At 42.6% G+C, this 19,735-nt stretch overlaps 1 protein-coding gene and 1 long non-coding RNA gene across 9 annotated transcripts in view; both read left to right on the forward strand.

Moving 5' to 3' along the window:
* LOC131253504 (putative wall-associated receptor kinase-like 16) overlaps positions 1 to 19,735 on the forward strand; it is a 64,950-nt gene that overhangs the window by 12,824 nt on the left and 32,391 nt on the right. The gene's annotated exons all lie outside the window — the stretch shown is intronic.
* On the forward strand, positions 1,026 to 17,942 carry LOC131253507 (uncharacterized). Of its 8 annotated transcripts, none has more exons than XR_009175225.1 (9): positions 1,027 to 1,558; positions 1,672 to 1,698; positions 2,277 to 2,479; positions 3,608 to 3,677; positions 4,275 to 4,386; positions 4,490 to 4,831; positions 7,265 to 7,902; positions 15,347 to 15,547; positions 17,302 to 17,942. It is a non-coding gene; the product is annotated as an uncharacterized LOC131253507 (long non-coding RNA). The 8 variants fall into 8 exon arrangements; XR_009175229.1 differs by having other exon boundaries at positions 1,028 to 1,558; positions 4,275 to 4,831; positions 7,265 to 7,334; positions 7,673 to 7,902; XR_009175230.1 differs by having other exon boundaries at positions 1,029 to 1,558; positions 4,275 to 4,831; positions 7,265 to 7,334; positions 7,816 to 7,902.

Here is a 19,735-nt window from a genome sequence, read left to right on the forward strand (position 1 = left end):
AATCATTGTAAACATATCTTGTTAAGAAAATGAAAATTTTTGCTTGGATATGTTACTTCAAGTTTTTTGTTAATATTAATAGCATTTTGAAAACATGGGCCCACTTTTATGACTTTCCTGCTGATTAGTTTAGCCAAAGAATTGGTCAAACTATTCATTTACATGGGCTTAATAAAATGGAATAATTTTATTCCGATCTTTTGTATCCCGATCTTTTTTATGTGTAAATCTGATTTTTCAACGATTATCTATTTCAACTCGTTCTAGTGTCAATATCTAACTTATTACCCGTAACAAAGTTATAAGTTATCCAAACACAAAAACAAGTTACCTGTAAGTAAGTTACAACTTACAATCAAACAAGATAACACCAGCTCCAGTTTTGTTTTTTTCCTTCTTACTGCCCCTGAATGTGCTTGCGTGGTAAAGTCATCGTGAACCGGCATCGGCTCATGGGGAGCTCTGTTCCCTCCGAAATCGCTGCTGCAAATGTTTTCGCCGTGGGCTGGGGGAATAGGGATGTGGTGGCCAGTCTTCGATTCTGAAGACAGTTTGGAGGGTTGGGTAGATCTGGGATTCGCTCTCTTTACAAAGACGCGGCGGCCATCGAAACGTTTTCCGTTCAGCACATTCATCGCATTCTTAGCTTCCTGCTCGTAGAGAAAACGTACGAACGCAAATCCCTTACGTGTATTGGTTCCAGGACGCCTAGGGATAAATACATCTTGTATTCTACCGTATTTTCCAAAAATTTCAAACAAATCATGATGGGAACAGTCATAGGGAAGATTACCTACGAATAAGCTGAAATCATGGTGAATGGGGCTGCGATTACGCATGAGGGATCTCCCTCTGGAAGGTACTTTGAGCTGAGCGGCAGCAGATCTGCTTCTTCTTCGCATAGGGTCCCACCCCCGGAGACGGGACATCTCCAAGGGTGGAGGAGAGCACCCCGACGTCGATGTGGGGATTTTCTCGAACCCTAGCTATCCGCCCATCCGCGGTGTAATATATATATATATATATAAACTTGCCAGAAGTCATTTTCCAAATCGAGCGGACGCTCCCAAACCCTCATCTCTCAAAACCATTCTCTCATCTTCCTTCCTCCCTACAAAAACTGAACATCTCTATCTTCACTGCCCCAGCGAATCTAGTGAATGCCGTCCTCATAGGAAGAAGGTAAGGCAGCCATTAATGGCGGCAACAACCTTCTATAAAAGAACCCATTAAGATTAAATACCTATTAGGGGTTTTATTTTTCACCATCCTCAAAGAAAAGGGAGGCTACCATCACTGCCGATTTCAGCAAGGGCTTTCTCCATTGCTGCCGTAGTGATAGATGGCTGCCATGTATTGATGGTCCGTGGTGCAACGTATTGCAATTGGAGCTGTCGACCGCTGAAGGAATCGACTCTTGTCGCCATTGATTTCGACAGTGGTGGCTGTCAGTGTTGGAGGAGATGTTGAAAGCAGGGTTATCCATGAGAAGGAGCTAGTAGACGGGTTTACGGCTAGGATTTTCAACCTTATTGATTACCCGAAGCAGATTCCTAGTGTTTTATCTTTCCCCTTTCCCTCTCTTCTCGTTTTAAGATATTTTTTCTGAATCTATCTTGGATATGTGCTTATCTTTCTTCAATCTGATGAGATTTGGTCTTCTCTTTGTAGGTTGATGATTTTTTGCTGTTCGATCAGGTAAAATGGCTTATTCATTTGGTAGCCTCTTTATCATGTCTTAATGTTTCTCTTCTTCTTCTTCTTCTTCTTCTTCTTCTTGTTTTTTGTTTTTTGTTTTTTGTTTTTTGGTCTGAACTCTCCCTTAGTATTAGAAAAAAAATGCAGGGGAGTTGTTTGTTGAAATGCCAAAGAGATGTGATTTTGTGGAGAATAGTATACTTTCAGTTTGATTGTGTTCTCTCTCTATCCATTGATGGAAGATCGAGCATCAATGTACAGAACCATGAAAGGAGGGAAATCCTGTGGGAGATGAACGGCCTTTTATGGCACTCCACAGAATAGGCCAATGGAAAATGTTATGATCTGTTTTTTTATTCACTTTTGTCTTGGCATCTCTCATAGAAGCTTCATATGAATCCATGTTATGATTAAACGTCTTTGTCATGATGCAAATGTCTTAGTTTGATCATTTTTCATTCAATTGATTTGTTACTATAATCAGTTTTTGAGCTGACTACATGTATATCCCTGTTGACATGTATATATGCTTTTGTATGCATGAACATATGATGCATATAGAATTTTTTTTTTCTCAGGTGATGGTACACGGTGGAAGCGACATATATGGTCAGTTGAGGGAGCCATGAAAAATTTTCAGCACCAGTCCAAATGCTGGAAGGAGAAAGGTCATTGTCAGCATCTGGCTACATGCACGTTCCATTGCTCAGTTGATGAAGCTGAGCCGGCCGCCATTGGTGGGCTGTTTTGACTGGCTTTGAAGTTCTGCAGGCTGTGACAGGTTTTTTTTTTTTTTCCCAACACAGATTTCAATGACAACATGAAAACATTAGTCCAAGAACAAGTGATGAAAAATAAAAAGTAATTGCTATTCTACTAAAACAAATCCACATGTCAAGCTTAATAAGTGCATGAAACTGCTATCATTAATGCCATAGTTGCGAGTAGAATTTGAAAATTGGAAACATGCTACAAACAAGGAACCCTTTTTATACAATGGCATTGGCTGCGCTAGCGATACGGGGCCACAGATCAGCACACTCCTTTTCAATGGGGCCAGTGATTGCAGATCCTTTCATTTCACCCTTTGGGTTCACTATAGTGCCAACATTATCTTTGAAATACATGTAAACACCATCCTTTCGCCTAAAAGGTTTCCTTTGGCAAACGATCACAGCAGGCATCACCTTCTTCCGGAGATCTGGTTTACCTTTCTTCGAGGTGGCCATCACCATGTCGCCCACACAATTTGAAGGAAGCCTGTTAAGCCTGCCCTTGATGCCCTTGACAGGTTTTGGTCATACTCTAGTCATTATCTCCTATTTGTGGACCATGGAATGGATTAAATAGTTAGGATGCCCCAATCTGGAAGATTTCACATTTAATAAGAAGCAAAATGTTTGTCTTGAATGAGTGATTGGCCCTCACTTTTGAACAAGATATTTCGCCAATTGAAACTTTTTTTTGTACTGCATCCAAGCTTATTTCCATGAGTGGCATGTCTCAAATGGAAGCAGCCTGGATGGTTTTGATTATTAGGCATCTACTTTCTGTTTGAAGTACTTTATCCTTGAGCCCTTCTTTTCTCTTAAAGTCCATTTTTTAATTTCCAGCACTCTTGAACAGATCAATTTCCAGGCCTGCTGGTTTTTATTTAGATACGCCAAAGATGCTGCTAATTGGGTAAGTTCTCTTAATTTACTACACCTGAAATTCCACTGTTCTATCTGTTTTCTTTCCTTGGTGCCATCCACCCCGAGTGTGTCCCCGCATCCCACGGGCTTCCCCACTCGAGCCCGGTGTGAAATGCGCATTAATCACCCTGGTGAGGAGTCTTGAACACAAGACCTCCCCCGTGGGCCCCAAATCGCATGGGTTTTTCTCTTAAAGTCCATTTTTTAATTTCCAGCACTCTTGAACAGATCAATTTCCAGGCCTGCTGGTTTTTATTTAGATACGCCAAAGATGCTGCTAATTGGGTAAGTTCTCTTAATTTACTACACCTGAAATTCCACTGTTCTATCTGTTTTCTTTCCTTGGTGCCATTTAAATATCAATCCTTAATGTATTAGATTCCAAAGTCTCACATTATATTGTATAAAAAAAGGAGAATGGCATTTTTGGGCCATCAGCTCATTTTTATTCTATTTAATAGAGAACTAACGTAAAGCCTCTGATCATTTCGACTACAACTTCATACTCAAATGTCGATTTATGACGATCTAGAGCTCATTGGAAATTTTATCCGATGGGATTCAAAATAGTTGCAAAGATCATGGTAATTAGCCACGGGAGAGTAGAGCAAAGCGAGCCTCAAAACAACATTTTGCAGTAAAGGCTCCTAATAGTGAAAAAAGGATTTCCTCCAAGCAGCAAATTTATTATTATTATTATTATTATTTTTAATTGCAGTTTCTGGCAGAAAAAAAGGATTTCCAGTACCTAAAGAACATTGTTTTTGGTGCATGGAACTGTTCACTTCTACTGCATAACATCTTGCATTCATGTCTTCTTTATTGCAATATTTTAAAATGAAGTTCTAGGACTAGTTTCATATGGGCGCTCTGTTTTTGTAGCTGGATTGAGGAAATCAATCAACGGCAAGCAAAAGTACTAGATGCCCAACTGACGGTTGACCAGCTTCAACAACGAGATCAGTTGCTCACAGCCCAAAATGAGATGTTGAAGGTGTGGAGAATTCCTTTTTATATTGTTCGAGTTCATTACCATCTACCGTACCTTGCTTTAATGATGTTTGCTATCACTTCTACCTTTTGTATAAATGGACAAGGCTAATCTCAAGAGGAAGGTTGCAGAATTGGATGAGATGGTGAAGAAACTTTTTGGATCACAAGATATCCAAAAATGGGTTCACCAACCCACGAAGATCCAGGCATGAACACATATATGAATTGATTTTTTATTTTTTATTTTTTCCAAATTCTATATGCCAAAGTTTACTCAATCTTGCAGGAGAACAGCTTTCTGAGGATCGGCAAAGAGGAACTTTCCAAGAGGCTAGCCCATTCTATATGCCCTATGAATGCTAAGGAAATTACATTTGGAACTCCTGTAACTGCACTATTGAGCCCAAGCCCTATGAATGCTAAGGAAATTACATTTGGATAATTTGGTAATTCGTTTAATTAGTTATTGCGATTCAATACAATATTGCATCCAAACACAACAGCAAATTCTGCGTCGTTCATGGAATGCCTGTTTCTTCTCATTTGTAAATGCCTCTCCATGGTTGAACAGATAATTTGTATCATGTGCTATTCGTTTGTTAAGAACCTTATCATGTCATGCAATGTATGTACTTTTCATATGTACTAATTGGGTAGAGTATTTACTCTAGAGGACTGGTTGTACATTACAACCCAGTTTTTTCATGCCTTCTCTTCTTCTACAATCATCCATTTTTAAGAGGATGGTAGGTGATTTATAGACGATCAGTTCTCATTATTATCTTATTAACACTCTGTTTGTGGAGTTTATAACTTCACAACCTTTTGGCATGACTTTGATTATTGTTACATTCATATATTTATGTCATTCTGTTGACATGTCCAATCACAGCTCATTCCAAGTGTGGCATCCATCTGATGAGTGTTCAACCATGATTTTTTGACTGGGTCTTCTGCATAGCCTAGCTGTCCACATGTGCAGTTTGTTTTTCTTAGGAAACAGTCTAACATTGTCAGTAACCTCTAGCTAGAGAGCTTTGCCAGCTCTACACTCATCTCGGTGTGGCACGCAGGTGTTTATTCCTTTTTCTTTCTTTTTTTTTTTTTTTCTTTTTCTTTTCAGAAGTGAAACATGCTGTGGAACAAAAACTGGTGGAATTTGCAAGCAAGAATAAATCTATTATAGTCTGCGACTCATATGCAACTTACATCTCAAATGACAACCCAAGATCCATTTACCAAATTCCTGGCGCCAAAGAGGCATGCTCAATGATAAATTTTTTTTTTTTTTTTTTACATTGTAGGACGTTGAAGATGAATCTGTGGATGTGAGGAAACCGACTAAGAGTACCCAGCAAAGCCGAGTTACTAAGGAAGGCCTTTCTGTGTACTTTATAGATGCATGGTCCTGATAAGCAAGAACTGGAAAACAAGCAGTGGCCCTTTCTCCTTTAGGGGAACTGATTGCTTACAGACAGTCCATTCTAAAGGCTCACTGCTTATCAGTACTGGTGGGATAAGACCTCAAAATCAGAGTATGGGTCATAAATCTTATCCATGATGTTTGCTAATCACCAATGGAATACCAATTTCATGACCCACTTATGACAACTATAGAATCGCCTTAATGATTAAAATCCTAGAGCAGCTGAGGCCCTGCTATTCCGAAAGCACCTATTAGTTCTTTCCAACCAAACTGATCATGGGACCGCCAGCCTTTGAGGATTTTCAGCCTTTGTATTTGAGGACTTATAGGGAAAATTACAACACATCAACACATGCTCCTCTCGCTATCCTTTTTTCCCCTAAAGGAGGTGCTCGAGTCCAAGGGCTGGAATTGTCCAATCAGGGCTCACCTGATCATCAATTCAGATGAACTACACCTTACATGCGTGTGCAAATAATGAGTTGTTAATGTGCTATGCAAAAAGAAATTTTTTTTTTTCCCTCTGTGTGATATAGTTTCTGTTTGAACTAGTGAATATCTGATTCAATCATTCAAGTGTCATTTAATGTTTATTAAGCTACTGAAATTCGATTGTTGAATGTTCTCATATTGCTTTGTGTTTGTTGATGTTGTTCAAGGTGCTAATTTCCAGCACCTTTAGGGTGTGTGCACATTTGGATGATCTATCCAATTGAATTGAATACTAATCTAATAAAGATGGAATGATCCAATTGCAATTAATTTCTTTTATGATACTGAGGAATTGGAGGAACACCACCTGCAGCTTTTTACAGACTAGACTGTTTAAATGGAACGTTCAAATTCATCTCACATGCTCATCCAAACATTGCCAACTAGGTCCACCTGTGGAACCCACTTCATCTTAGACTGTGGGACCCCCAAGCAACCCATGCATGTATGGTCCAATTCATATGTGAGATCCAGAGAACCTATTTATAGAGATCCATATACATAAATATTTGGACTCTATGCATACACTTGTGCCACTACTTTATTCATGAAAGTCTGGGAAAACCTTAGAAGAGTCTAAAATCCTGTTTTAATTCCCCAAGTTTTCCACTCCCCACCTAGAAGTTGGGGCAAGATTTATGACCAAAAGGAATTCATGGGAAATGTAAAAACCAACCAAGAACTGATTTTTTTTTTTCAAGAAACCAAGGAATTACTAAGCTGAGAAATGTAAAACTCAGCAACCAAAAATTTTCCTCACATAATGAATGTATTTTATTTATGCCCACCATTCATCTTTTCAGCTCATTTTCAAGCTTGAATCCGAAAATGACGCAGATCCAAATCTAAGGTGGGCCACACCATAGTAAATTACGTAATTGAATGGCCACATCGTTAAAAACTTATCATGGGCTACAAAAGTTTTGTATCAAACTGATATTTATGTTTTCCCTTCATTCAGGTCTTTGTACCAACGGGTTTTAAAAAATAAGGAGCTCTTTGCTGTGAAATATATAGAGAGAGGGCAGAAGGTCAGAGAGACCTCTTGGATTTCAAAAATCGCTCTTTCTTTGCCTTTTCCCATCTAGGTTTTGTTTCTTGATGGTTGTGGCATTCATAATTCAAATTAAACCAAGTAAATTTTGGAAACCACTATTGCTAAGTTACAGTCTGAAAATCAGATTAGTTGAGCAGTCCTAGCCCCTGACTCGTTGATGCCTGTTTGTTGAAACCATTGGATATTTTTCATTTTTTAGACATTCCAATAAATTTCCACCAATCTGATAGATAATCAAATAAGCTTAACTTTTGGTTCGTCTTTTTTTTTTTTTTTTCAATGCATCTTGATTTGGTTTTTATGTTGTGCAAGGTTGTTTGGAATGTTGTTCAAAAATCCACTATTGAAAATCCTAACTTCCAAGAATCTATGCTGCGCCAAACGACTGCTTGGAAAAAACTGCTAAATGCAGCAATAAGAGGTTGGTTTTCTTAATTATGTTATTTGTTTTGTAGGGGATTTGGATTGGAATGTTGTTCGGCACGGTTGTTCATACTCTTGTACTATCTTACCTTACATGGAGAACTGACTGGGACAATCAGGTAATTCAATTTCATTTATATTCTCTTTTCCTAATCAGGATTGATAAATGCATTTCCAATATGAACAGAATTTTCATCTTTTTATATGTTCTTGGTTTATGAATGACCACCTTAGTGCCCATTTCACAAAAATAAAAATAAAATCACCCTCATCAGAAGGGAGGCAACCGTTGGATCTTCAAATCAATCGTGCCAGGAGCCCACCCACCATCCAACAGCCAACCATAACTGAAACCATAACCTATGGGCAATTTTTAAAAAAGGTAACACTCCAATGATTATCATAATGCTTTTGAGAATTTTCCTTTCCTTTCCATTTCTTAGTTCCCGTACTATTGCCGCTATAGCAATTCTCCATGAATGATCTTAAGCCATCCAAATCAGTGCAATCATGCAATTGATGAACTGATCTTTTATTGAGCTGTGTACTTTGTATCTTCTGCAAATGTTTAATGTGGTTAATTGCTCAATCTGCAACAGGTTTAGAGGAATGGACTTTTTTTTTTTTTTTGGAAAAAGGAGAAATTCATTGATGAGGCAAAATTTACAAGGAGGGAATTCGGGCAAAGACCAGAGACAAAAAGGCTGGCCCGCCTATCATATCGTATACATAGCCGATCTTCTCTTCCTAAAAGATCCCTGCCCTGTATTGTCCAAAAAGAAGGAACCTCTAGCAAGAGGAGGGAGATCTGAGGGAACCGAGAGGCGCTTGGATTCTTGGGATGTACTACTCTGCTTAGCTAAACAATCCGCCGGGCCGTTGGCCTCTCTAGGGATGAGGGCAAGGGAAAAGGACCCTTTGGTAAGGAGCTTCTTGATTCTATCTATCCAATATTTCCATTTCCACGCGACAGAGGACTTCCCTAGAATGCAATCAACGACCCATCTTGAGTCAGATTCAATGTGAACATTCGGCAGCCCGTGGAGGACGTACAGCTCCACCCCATCATGGAGAGCCCTGATTTCCGCTCTGTTGTTGGATGCTACGTCGTAGCCGTTGTAAAAAGCGAAAATCATGATGCCATTATGATCTCTGCAAATGCCGCCACCCTCGGCAGGCCCCGGATTCCCGATGGCTGATCCATCTACATTGAGCTTGCACCAACCGGCTGGGGGTTTTTTCCACCTCACGACCTCGAAACGAGTGGGAGGAAGGGAAGACATGGAGCTGGGGACAGCTAGGTTGGAGGGAGAAGACTGAGGAGGTCTGTGCCATGCGGCCGTATTCAACAGCCACCGTGAAGCTCTACGGAACACACCATGGACTGAGACTTTGTGGCCATCGAATCTAGACTCGTTCATGGCCTTTCAAATCTCCCATAACAGAAAAGCCGGCGCCAGACGGAATGCAGAAGATGCACAACTACGCGGGCATGGGAGAACCCACCACCACAAGAGTCGGTCAAGAATGGAGAAATGAGGAGCTGACGACACTTCCAGCATGTTGGCAACAAGGTTCCAGATCTCTTGCGCCAGGGACCCGTGCAGGAAAAGATGGGACAAAAATTCGGGGGAAGAAGAGAGATTATGCCCCAACTCGCGGCATTCGCACTTCAACGCGAGGGAGATTCCTTTTTTCCGAACATTTCCATCAATGGGGAGCACATTCATCAGAACCTTCCAAAGGAAAACAGAGATCTTAGGGGGAAGTAATGGGTGCCACACCCACTTGCCCATGCGTCCTCACCACCTCCCACCCTGAATTTATAGAAAAAATACCACCAGGGCCATGAGGCCAGATGTAAGAGTCGTCGCTGTTGGAAGTGCAGAATCCTCCATTGACGATGTGAGCCCGAATCGAGGCAGGAAGAGCTACCGGCGTGTCCTGCTTCAGGGTGTTAGCTGTAAGGAAATCAGCCACCAGAAGGTCCCGACGATCAGAAGGGATGATAATGGAAGGGATGTCTTGCAAAGGACCTAGGCTCGACCAATTACACCGCCACATATTGCAGTTGCCGCGGCCAATTTCCCACTGGCCATGCCTATCAAGAATGGGAAAGAAATTCACCTGATTATTCCAAAACGGCGAGCACCCAACGCCTGATCTGAAACTATTTGGATTCGGGCCAGTCAATCTATATTTAGACTGCATAAATTTCTCCCACAGATTATCTTCGTTGATGTACCTGACCCTCCACGCCATCTTGAGATGGAGAGCCCTCATGACATCCTTCAATTTTCTGATGCCCAGCCTGCCTTCAGCCTTAGGGGTAGAGACTAAATCCTAGCTCTTCCAATAGACCTTATTTCTACCTTCTCGCCAGCCCCACAAGAAGTTTGCAAGGCTAACATGATGTGCACCGGGATGCTGCACAGGACTTAAGAGATTAATGTAAGCCTACTCGCTTGAGAGAGGAGCCGACCATTCCACCCTTGAATCCTAGCTAATATCTTGCCAGTTAAGGGGCTGAAATCTCTACTGGAAGTTCTCCCTTGAACAATGGGGATACCCAGATATGTAAGGCCTCTAGGGGCTTTCCCAAAGCCTAAGGTCCTCTCGATGCTCCTGATCCTACTTGCAGGGAGCTTAGAAGAATAGAAAAATGCACTTTTCCATAGGTTAATGGACTGACGCTGACTGATATTTATGCAAGAAATCTCGAACTGCTGAGAGCGACTGGCGGGACCCATTGATGAGCAGCACCGTGTCATCTGCATACAGGAGGTGGGAGAGTTGGAGGCATCCCTGTTTCAACTTGAAAGGACTGCATAGCCCGTCCGCAATCAGAGTAGAGAAGCCCCTACTGAGAGCCTCGGCTGCAAGGATAAAAAGGCATGGGGATAACGAGTCACCCTGACGCAGCCCTCGGGTGGATTTGAAGAAGCCACAGCTCTCCCCATTAACTAGGACTGAGAACCAATTATTATACTAGCAAGATTCGATCATCTGGACCCAGGGAGGCGCAAAACCGAATTGAAGGACCCGTTTCAGGAAAGACCAGTCCACTTTGTCATAAGCCTTTTCTATATCCAGCTTTAACAAGAGATTCCCACCTCTAACCTTCTTGTTGATTTCTCTGAAAGCTTCATGGGCAATGGCAATATTTTCCACAGTTAATCTTCCCTTAACGAACTCGCTTTGTTCTTTGGAAATCAGCTTAGGCAAAATGGAACTTAGCCTGGCCACCACAATCTTTGCGAAGATCTTGTAAATACAGTTGCATAGACTAATGGGGCGATAGTCCGAGAAAGATTTCGGGCCCAGTAGACTTTGGGATCAAGGCAATCAGGGAGGAGGTGAAGGCCCGAGGAATCTCTCCCCCTTGAAAAAATTCTACCGTAGCTTTGTGGATATCAGCCCCCACAATGTCCCAGCAGCTAGCAAAGAATGCACCAAAGAAGGCATCAGGCCCAGGAGCACCATCTTGTGGAATAGCAACCACCGCGCATCGGACTTCCTCCAAGGATGTGATCTGCATGAGGATTGCGTTATCATCCTCCGAAATAAGCAAGGGGATAGAGAACTCAGCTGGATCCGCAGGCGGGCAACCAACAGGGGAAGAGGGTGCTGTCAGCAATGTTTGAAAGAAGCTGACAGCTTCCCACTTAATCGTCTCCTGATCGGTCGACGTAACACCTGAGTCAAACTTGATTTGGAAGATGCCCGACCTCCTAATCCTGTCAGAGGCTGATAAATGGAAGAATTTGGTGTTTTTATCGCCTTCAGTAAGCCACCTGTTGCGAGATTTCTGCTTCTAGAAAATCTCGCTTGCTAGTTCCATACGAGCCAACTTGGATCTGGTTGCCGCAATCTCTTGAGAGCTGATGTTCGGAAAAGGAGATTGGGCTGAACCCTCTAGCTGATCTAAAGCTTCTGCTGCGGCTTTGATGTTTTGGGAGACATTTCCAAAGACGTCGCGATTCCAAGATCTCAGATATCTCTTCACATTCTTGAGCTTAAGGAGAATGTTCAACATGGGCTGGTCTGATAATGAAGGTCTTCACGCTTCCTCAACCACTTTAAGAAAGGATTCATCTAGCACCCACATCCTCTGGAACCTAAAGGGCCTCGGGGCAGAAATGAAGGGCTTCGGGAAAGCCAAGGTCAAAGGAGAATGGTCAGAGTTCATCCGCGGCAGATGGTGAATATGAAAACCAGGAAAACTGCTCATCTAGTTCCCATTACACAAAACTCTATCAAGCCTCGCCCAGACCTTGGCCGTACCAGTACGGTTATTGCTCCAAGTAAAATTGTTACCTATGAAACCGGCATCCATAAGACCAGCCGAATCAATAGCATCTTGGAGCTCACTGGAGCTTGCCTGATCAAAATTCTTGCTGCCAATCCTCTCAGAAGGGTCTAGAACAGCATTGAAATCCCCACCGACAGACCATGGCCCAGAAAAACCTACTACAATCGACGTCAGGCTATCCCAGAGCAACCTTTGGTCAAGTCTGGAACATTTAGCATAGACAAAAGCCTGCAGGAGGGATAATAATCTGATGGACAAACATCTATAGAAATGATCTGGTTAGTCATATTAATGAGGGAGATAGAAATTGAATTGCTGCAGAAGACCCAAATTTTACCCCCTTCGCTGGCATTGGAGAAGGACAAGTGAAAGCCCAGCTTAAGCCCAATCCCAGCTCGTTTATGCTCACCCGCCATGGGTTCTAAGATGGCCAAAATCGCTGGGTTATGATCCTTAATCAACCTACGGACAGTTTGGGTAGTGGCCGAGTTAGCCATGCCCCGAACATTCCATATGAGGATATTATTCATTAAGAACACCCTCGGAGACGGACTCATTGCCATACAAACAAGACTTACTTCCCTTCCTGAAGTTGCTGCCCAAACGGGAGCCCGTAGCAATTTTCGAACACTCGATCTTCTTACGCATATCAGACCACGGAGTCCTGCTACCAAGCTTCATAGACGTGATAGGAGAGCGGTTGACAGCAGAGATATCTGATTGGGGGCAGGAAGCCTCACCGAATTGGGGAGCACCCTCAGCTAATGTACTACAAACAGGGCCGCCATTAGCCAGATTTTGGATTTCCTGGGGGCTGGTTCTATGATTTTCTCCTTCGCTGTGAGATAGCCGATAAGGGGAAAGATCGACCTAGAAGTCTTAACTTCCTATATACCGAGACGCAACCATTAGACAGGCTAGGCGGCATTGGCCATCCCACTGCATTCTCAATGGGTAGTGGAGTTTGGATAGGGGATTCAGAGCCTATCGAGTCCGGGTTGTAGTCACTGCCCTCTAAAGGATAGATTGGAGAGTTCCCGGCTGATCTGGATACTCCCGGGGGGCGGTAATCGAGCAGGACGCCACCCACAGGCGGTCGCTGGGGACCCGATGAAGCCAAACAACCTGGATGGGAATCTACAGTTCTATTATCAACATTTGTATTCTCAGAGAAATTGCGCACCTAACTGATTATCATTTCCTTCGATGAAGCCGAAGGTAGGTTATCCGGGTGAAGAGCCTTGTGCAACTGCTTCTCTGATTGGGCATTTTCTTCGGTAGCTGGATGCTCAGAGAAAGTATTATGCGATACATCAGTATCAGCGGGTTGGGAAGGGGGCAAATCGGCTGACTTTGCTGGGGGAGGGTGGACAATATTGACTGCTAGGAGCTTTGTGGAGATGCTGGAGGGGATGTCTTGTTCTTCAGGATTCAACCAAGGTAGCAATGGAAGGAGTGGGGTAGCTTCCAAGACTAGATCTCCTTGGTGAGTAGAGTAGTGTTGGTCGTGGTCCATCACAAGAGATGGGACTGAGGGTTGTGCAGGCCTTTCAATAGACTTGGTGCTGGCTTTAGCATTTGCCCAAACATCTGTGGGGCGCTCCTCTACACCGGATTTTCTGCCATAAAATCTGTTGAAAACCCACTCCCTAGTCGATTCGGGGGGCTGCATTATGATCACCTTTAGAGATGCTGTTGGGAAGGGCTGGGGCATAGGCCCTGATGTTCTCCAAATGGCACCAGATGGGGAAAGATTTCCCTGCAACCAGCAGGGAAAGTTGGGATTGAAAAAAGGAGCCCAGAGCCAATCTCACATGAATTCTTGCGAATCGCTGGAAGATCCCATATCGAGAGCATGTGTCTATCCGAAGAACCGAACCTAGTGTGGCTCCCAGATCGTGGAGCACTGACTTGGTCCACGCATGGGCAGGAATGCCATAGAGCCTGATCCAAACTTCTTCGCACAGAGGGTAGATATCCAGGGACCATGGGGATACCCTGACCAACCCAAAACCTTGCCAGAGGGAAGAATTCTCAACAAAATCAATCATTTCAGCCCTGGTTTTGAAGGTGAATAGGAAAAGGGAGTTGGAGAGTCTGACAATGTCTATTGCAGAAGCCCTGAACCTAGAGTCCCTGATACCACCCTGAAGATAAGTAACTGAAATCTCCTTCTCACCTGACCATCCAACCAAACCTAACTCCAGATCCTGCAGCTTGGCTGCCACCGCAACTGGGTCCGCCGTAATCTGTCTGTGGGAGGGACGCTCATCTCTCAGGTTTTTAGGGGGTGACTTCTAGCCTCTCCTCCTAGGGCTAGGGTTTCTACTGGGGGAGGGGTTTTGGCAGGCGGAAAAGGATGAAAATCGGAGGGTTTGGGTGGCGGATTGGAAGGGTATTTCGGGTTAGGGGTTTTAGGGTGAGCGAATAGGACAAACACCACTCTGCCATCAATCCTTTTACCATCAAGCACTCTAGCAGCTCTAGCGTCATCCTCATACATGAATCGGACAAACGCAAAACCCCTAGGTTTTCTGGTACCAAGTTAAAGGGGCAAATGAACCTCGACCACCCTACCGTATTTCTGGAAAATCTGGAAGAGGTCTGTGGTTGAGCAGCTGAACGCCAAGTTGCCGATGAAGAGAGTAAACGCAGGGAGTCCTTCCTTCTCCTGGCCGTGAATGAAGCAGAGACTCCTGTTCCCGTGGTGGCATGGGCTCTCGAGCGGCCCCACGCATGCCCTCTCGAATGCCTTCTTGAGCGCCCTCTCGTGGCGTCATCGACTAGCTATTTACCTGCAGAGTATTTTGTGCGCGCGCTGGGGCTGCAGGTTAGTTATGTAAAAATATAAATATTGATGAATGGGGCCAGTAGCTGCTATGGTTACATAAAAAAATAAAATAAAATAAAAATAATAATAATAAAAAGTGTGCACAAACCACAAGAGGGATTTTTTACCTTTTGTGAATCCTCTCTGTTCAATTAGTCTAGGTAGTGACACTTGCTTTGATTATTTAAGAGGTTGGATCAGTTGTGTCTGACTTCGTGTTCATATGGTGATAGGATCTGTCAATAGTGTGTTTAGGAATTTGTGTTTGGTACTAGATTATTTACCATTGCATGTTGCCATTATCATCCACAACACACAAACCACTGCATGCACACATTTTACTAATGTTCCAAATTTTATAATTTTGATGAAATGTCTAGATGTTGTATGTCTACTACATGTATTGATACATCTTTAGCAGGTACCATAATTTGGACAGTTTCTTAACCTATGCTGCTCAATCACCTTGGATACAGAGCATGAAAATCGAAGAAAATATATTGTTTGGTAAGGAAATGGATAGGGAGAAGTATGAGCATGTTCTTGAAGTGCGTTCTTTGAAGGAAGACTTGGAGTTTGAAGAAAGACTTGGAGATTCTATCATTTGGAAACTCTATCAGAAGTACATCTTTTTTTCCTTTTTTTTTTTTTTTTTTTTTTTTTTTTCCGAAAGGTACAACTTTGTAATCTAAAGAAGAATGGCTGAAGCTTAAAAGGTCACAATTTCCGATCTACGTGATTCTTGACTCAGGATGAAGCAACAACCAAACCCAAAAATAAAGTTATGTTGTACATGCCAATCGTAGGATAAAATTTCACCTCCAATTTGCAAAAATAACTTGTGGGAATTAATGAGAAACGATATCACACCACTAAAAAGGAGATTTAGATAAAATGAGCATCACATGCCACTTTATGGCCTCAGAGACAAATGCACTGACCAGTTTCCTTATTTAACTTATACAACCATTGTTGCTTGTGAATCAAGTTTAATTGGAAAAGGTTACTTGAATGTGATGGTAAACTAAGTAAAAATATGGACTAACTTGTCAATTATCCAATTCATGCTTGTCTATAGATGAACAGACATGTCTGAACATTGCAGTTGTGTTAACAATACTCACATCTGGGTCTATAACTTGATCGGGTAACCTTTGTAGCCTGCCAATCTGGTTGAATCACCTGTATCATGATTTGAACTGCTAAACCATGGGTATCTCCTGCTTGTCACGAAACCATTTTCATGGCCCAATAATTCCTCATTTTACTCTGCCGATTGATCTTATCAGCCTTGCACATGTAGTAGCTTTCTACCATTTCATGGGACCTGTTTTATACCAGATGTTATGAGAAATCAAAATTGTATTGTTTACTTTTTTTTTTTTTTGGTGTGTGTGTGTGTGCGCGCGTGCTCGTGCGCGTGCACATGGATGTATGTATACATACACCTACACGGCCGTACATGCACATATATACGGGAAATGTTCCTATGAGGTTGACCTTACCGTAGCTTACGGTAAGGTCGAGCTCTATGGACCCTACCATAATTGTCTCAGACAAGCTAATCCATGCATCCAGTGAATCCCCTCCAGGTGATGAGTTGTCCCAAAACCCAGCTGTATCCGAAAGTCAGGTGGGCCATACCATCTGGAACAGTGCAAAATCATGCTTAAAACATCTGACATCAATTCATGGGGCGCCCCTAAGTTTTGGAATAACTTGAAATTTGGTGGGACTCATCCAAGAGGGACACACAATAGATGAGTCAGATGTTTGGACCACACTTCGGTGAGTCCCCACAAGCAATCAGCAAGGTTTAATTGGTGGGTGTGGATCAGGCTGAATTTTGGGCTGTAGGCCTAGAAAGTGGGGGTACATCTGATGGATGGGGTCTACACAGCTTGACCTTTTCCTTACAGTAAGGTTGACCTTCTAGGAAGACTTTCCTTACACACACACACACACACACACACACACACACACATACATACATAATTTTGCTAAGCCTACACAATTCTACATGTAGCTGGCATGTGTAGGACATCCAACCCCTGCATCAGGTGTGTCCCTGTCAGCCTGATCCAACAATCAGGCCTGTCAGCTCATCACGCAGGAAACATTTACATTGCTTGCGTACTGGCTTTTTGACTGTGACACCTGGCCCACTTGTTGAGTTGATCAACCTAATTATTGGGCAGGTCATCTCCATGGTGGGATACCCCCACTTGATGCAAGGGTTATGCCAGGTTTGCATATGTGGCAATGTGTAGAAACACCCTGGCTCAGCAAAGCTAGTATACAAGCCTGTACCTTGTGTTTGGGCGTGTCATTTTGTTTGCTGAGTTGCTTATATTTCCACTTTGTATCTGTATGTAGGATGCTTGGAAAACCTCTCTACTCTTGAAAGCGAAGAATGCACTGAAAGCCAAAGAAGAAGAAGAAGAGGATGATCTTACCTAAGTCTTCTCTGTCTTTCACTCCATGCTTTCGGTTTGTATTTTACTAATTTGCATCATGCTGCGGTGGAACTCTCTTGTGCTTGCTTTCACTAGCAATATGATCAATCATTTGTATCTACCTTGGTTTGGGATATAACTCTTTAGATAGATTGGATTCACTTTCTTGAGTTGTCCATGGGTTGGCTCTTGAATGGTTAATTTGTGTTGATAATAAACAAGAACCTTTCACGGGAAAAGCGGATGATTTGAATTGTTGCTATAATGGTGACCTTGTGATTGGTCCCACCTTAGCAGGTTAGGTCCTTTCAGGCTACGAGGTTGGATTTGTATGGGATGCTTTGGACCCACACTAGAATTTTCTGCTTCCCAATTGATTGTGGGTGGTTGGGATTTGTTATTTTAGTAGGGATGGTGGGAGTCCTGAAATCGTACATTGTTCTTGGAACTCAAAATCTATGGTACTATGGATCTGTGGCGACCCTTAAATCTCTTCTCTGCTATATTCCTCTCTTCTATGGATTCCAATGTTATCCCGGAAGTGTTTATTTTGCTTGTTAATATGGCTGTCTTGAGGTTGTGTTTGGATGCAGGATTGAAATGAATTTCGAACTAAATGAATTGTAAATGTTCAATATGATGGAGAAATATGTTATGGAGATTTAGAAACTGCTTGCTTCCACCATTAGACTAGTAATTACTATTCCGATCAGGGATGCATCCAAATGCATGCAAAATCCAACGTCGGTTCCCTTGACACCCATCTGATTCCCAGACGTGGCATGTGGTTTGGTGATTTGGATATGGATTCATTTAATTGGCTTCATTGTCGGTGATGGCTCAAATTCGCATTAGATCAGATACTGGATTGGCGAGCATTGCCTCTTGTTTATCATCAATCTAGTTGCTGAGTTATTATTATTATTTTTTGTAGTCTGGAAATAGATTATATGTGATGTATGCATGGTTAAAAGACTTGGCCACTTGGATCGACTCAACTTGTATTGTTGAACGGGATTGGTTCCTACAGACTCTTTGAGTCAGTTGGGATAGGTCGCAACAGCATCGTCCAAGTCTTAAAACCATGGCTGTATGGGGATACCATTAGTTAAGAGCCATGCCACTCACATTATCATTCCCAGATTATTTACAGTTTTGGGCCTGACTTACCAGGCCGGCCTTGGAATTTTCTTTGTACAAACAGGCATCATGGTCCACTAATTCAAACCTTTAATGATGAGCCCTTACTGTGGAGGTACGCGCATTAGCTGACTTGTACACGCTTATGGGCTTAAACAGGTGGATTGATGTATGCCTTGATAAAAACAAGGGTTGCAGATGGATTTTGTTAGCTCTCTATTCGAATATTGTGGGCTCGTTACATGGGTTCTTAAACCTTCTAATATGCTGGCTGTTTCGTATGTTTTTGGTAAAACAACGATTAAATAGGCTGGGGCCAGAGTATGACAACCTTTAAGTGGGTCCATGGCTAGGCCAACGTCTCCCATCAATAAATAGATTTGAGTCGGACCTTTAGCCGTCCATTAATGGTCCCACAGGATGGGATGCAGACCTAAAAATGTCACGTCGATGTAACAACCCAAACTATCTAGTTACGGAACCTTTGCTGTCCATTCTTATAACAGCCTTTCGTTTATATAAAACCTTGGAATCACTTGATCTACCCTTGTTGCAACTGTCATTAACTCATGTTTTATGGATTAGAAAGAGGAATTCTAGGATCTCACTTCTAAGGACTATTGGCATGTGGAGAGCATGGTTGGATGATCTTAGCCATTGAGATGATATAGTAGTCACCATGGATGGAGGCAATCGTAATGTCCTAGTTCTAACACAGGGTTAACATACAAGAAAAGCGGCTGGAGAAAAAGGGTCAAATATCGAAGGTACATGATCTTCCAATCTGGGAGATTCTTGTAGTATCCCTCTCCATGGTGAGGTCCATCATATCCACGGTTTAGATCATTGAACCGTGGGCAACGTCCAAACCCTAAAATTCGTAAGAACACAAAAATCGGGGATGAGAAATCATCCACGTGGAAAGTCAAATACTGTAGATCGGACCGTCTACCTAGCAGTTTTTGCCCTGTACAGTAGATCTCTACCTAGTAGGACGGTCTTGATCGATGTCAGGAAGCATACAGTAGCTTCAAATCGAAGCTTCGTAAAGATTTTCTTCGTGGGTTCCGGTTTTGAAGGGTGTGGCTGCCGCAAGTGAAAGTTCCGGAAAATTAAACCCGGATTTCCAAACATTTTATGATGATTATCTGGTCATGAATCTTGTTGGAACATAACCAGGAGTCTCGTAACGTCTACGATCCGGATTTGATCGG

Source organism: Magnolia sinica, chromosome 8, assembly GCF_029962835.1.
Source record: "Magnolia sinica isolate HGM2019 chromosome 8, MsV1, whole genome shotgun sequence".
NCBI classification, from domain to species: domain Eukaryota; kingdom Viridiplantae; phylum Streptophyta; class Magnoliopsida; order Magnoliales; family Magnoliaceae; genus Magnolia; species Magnolia sinica.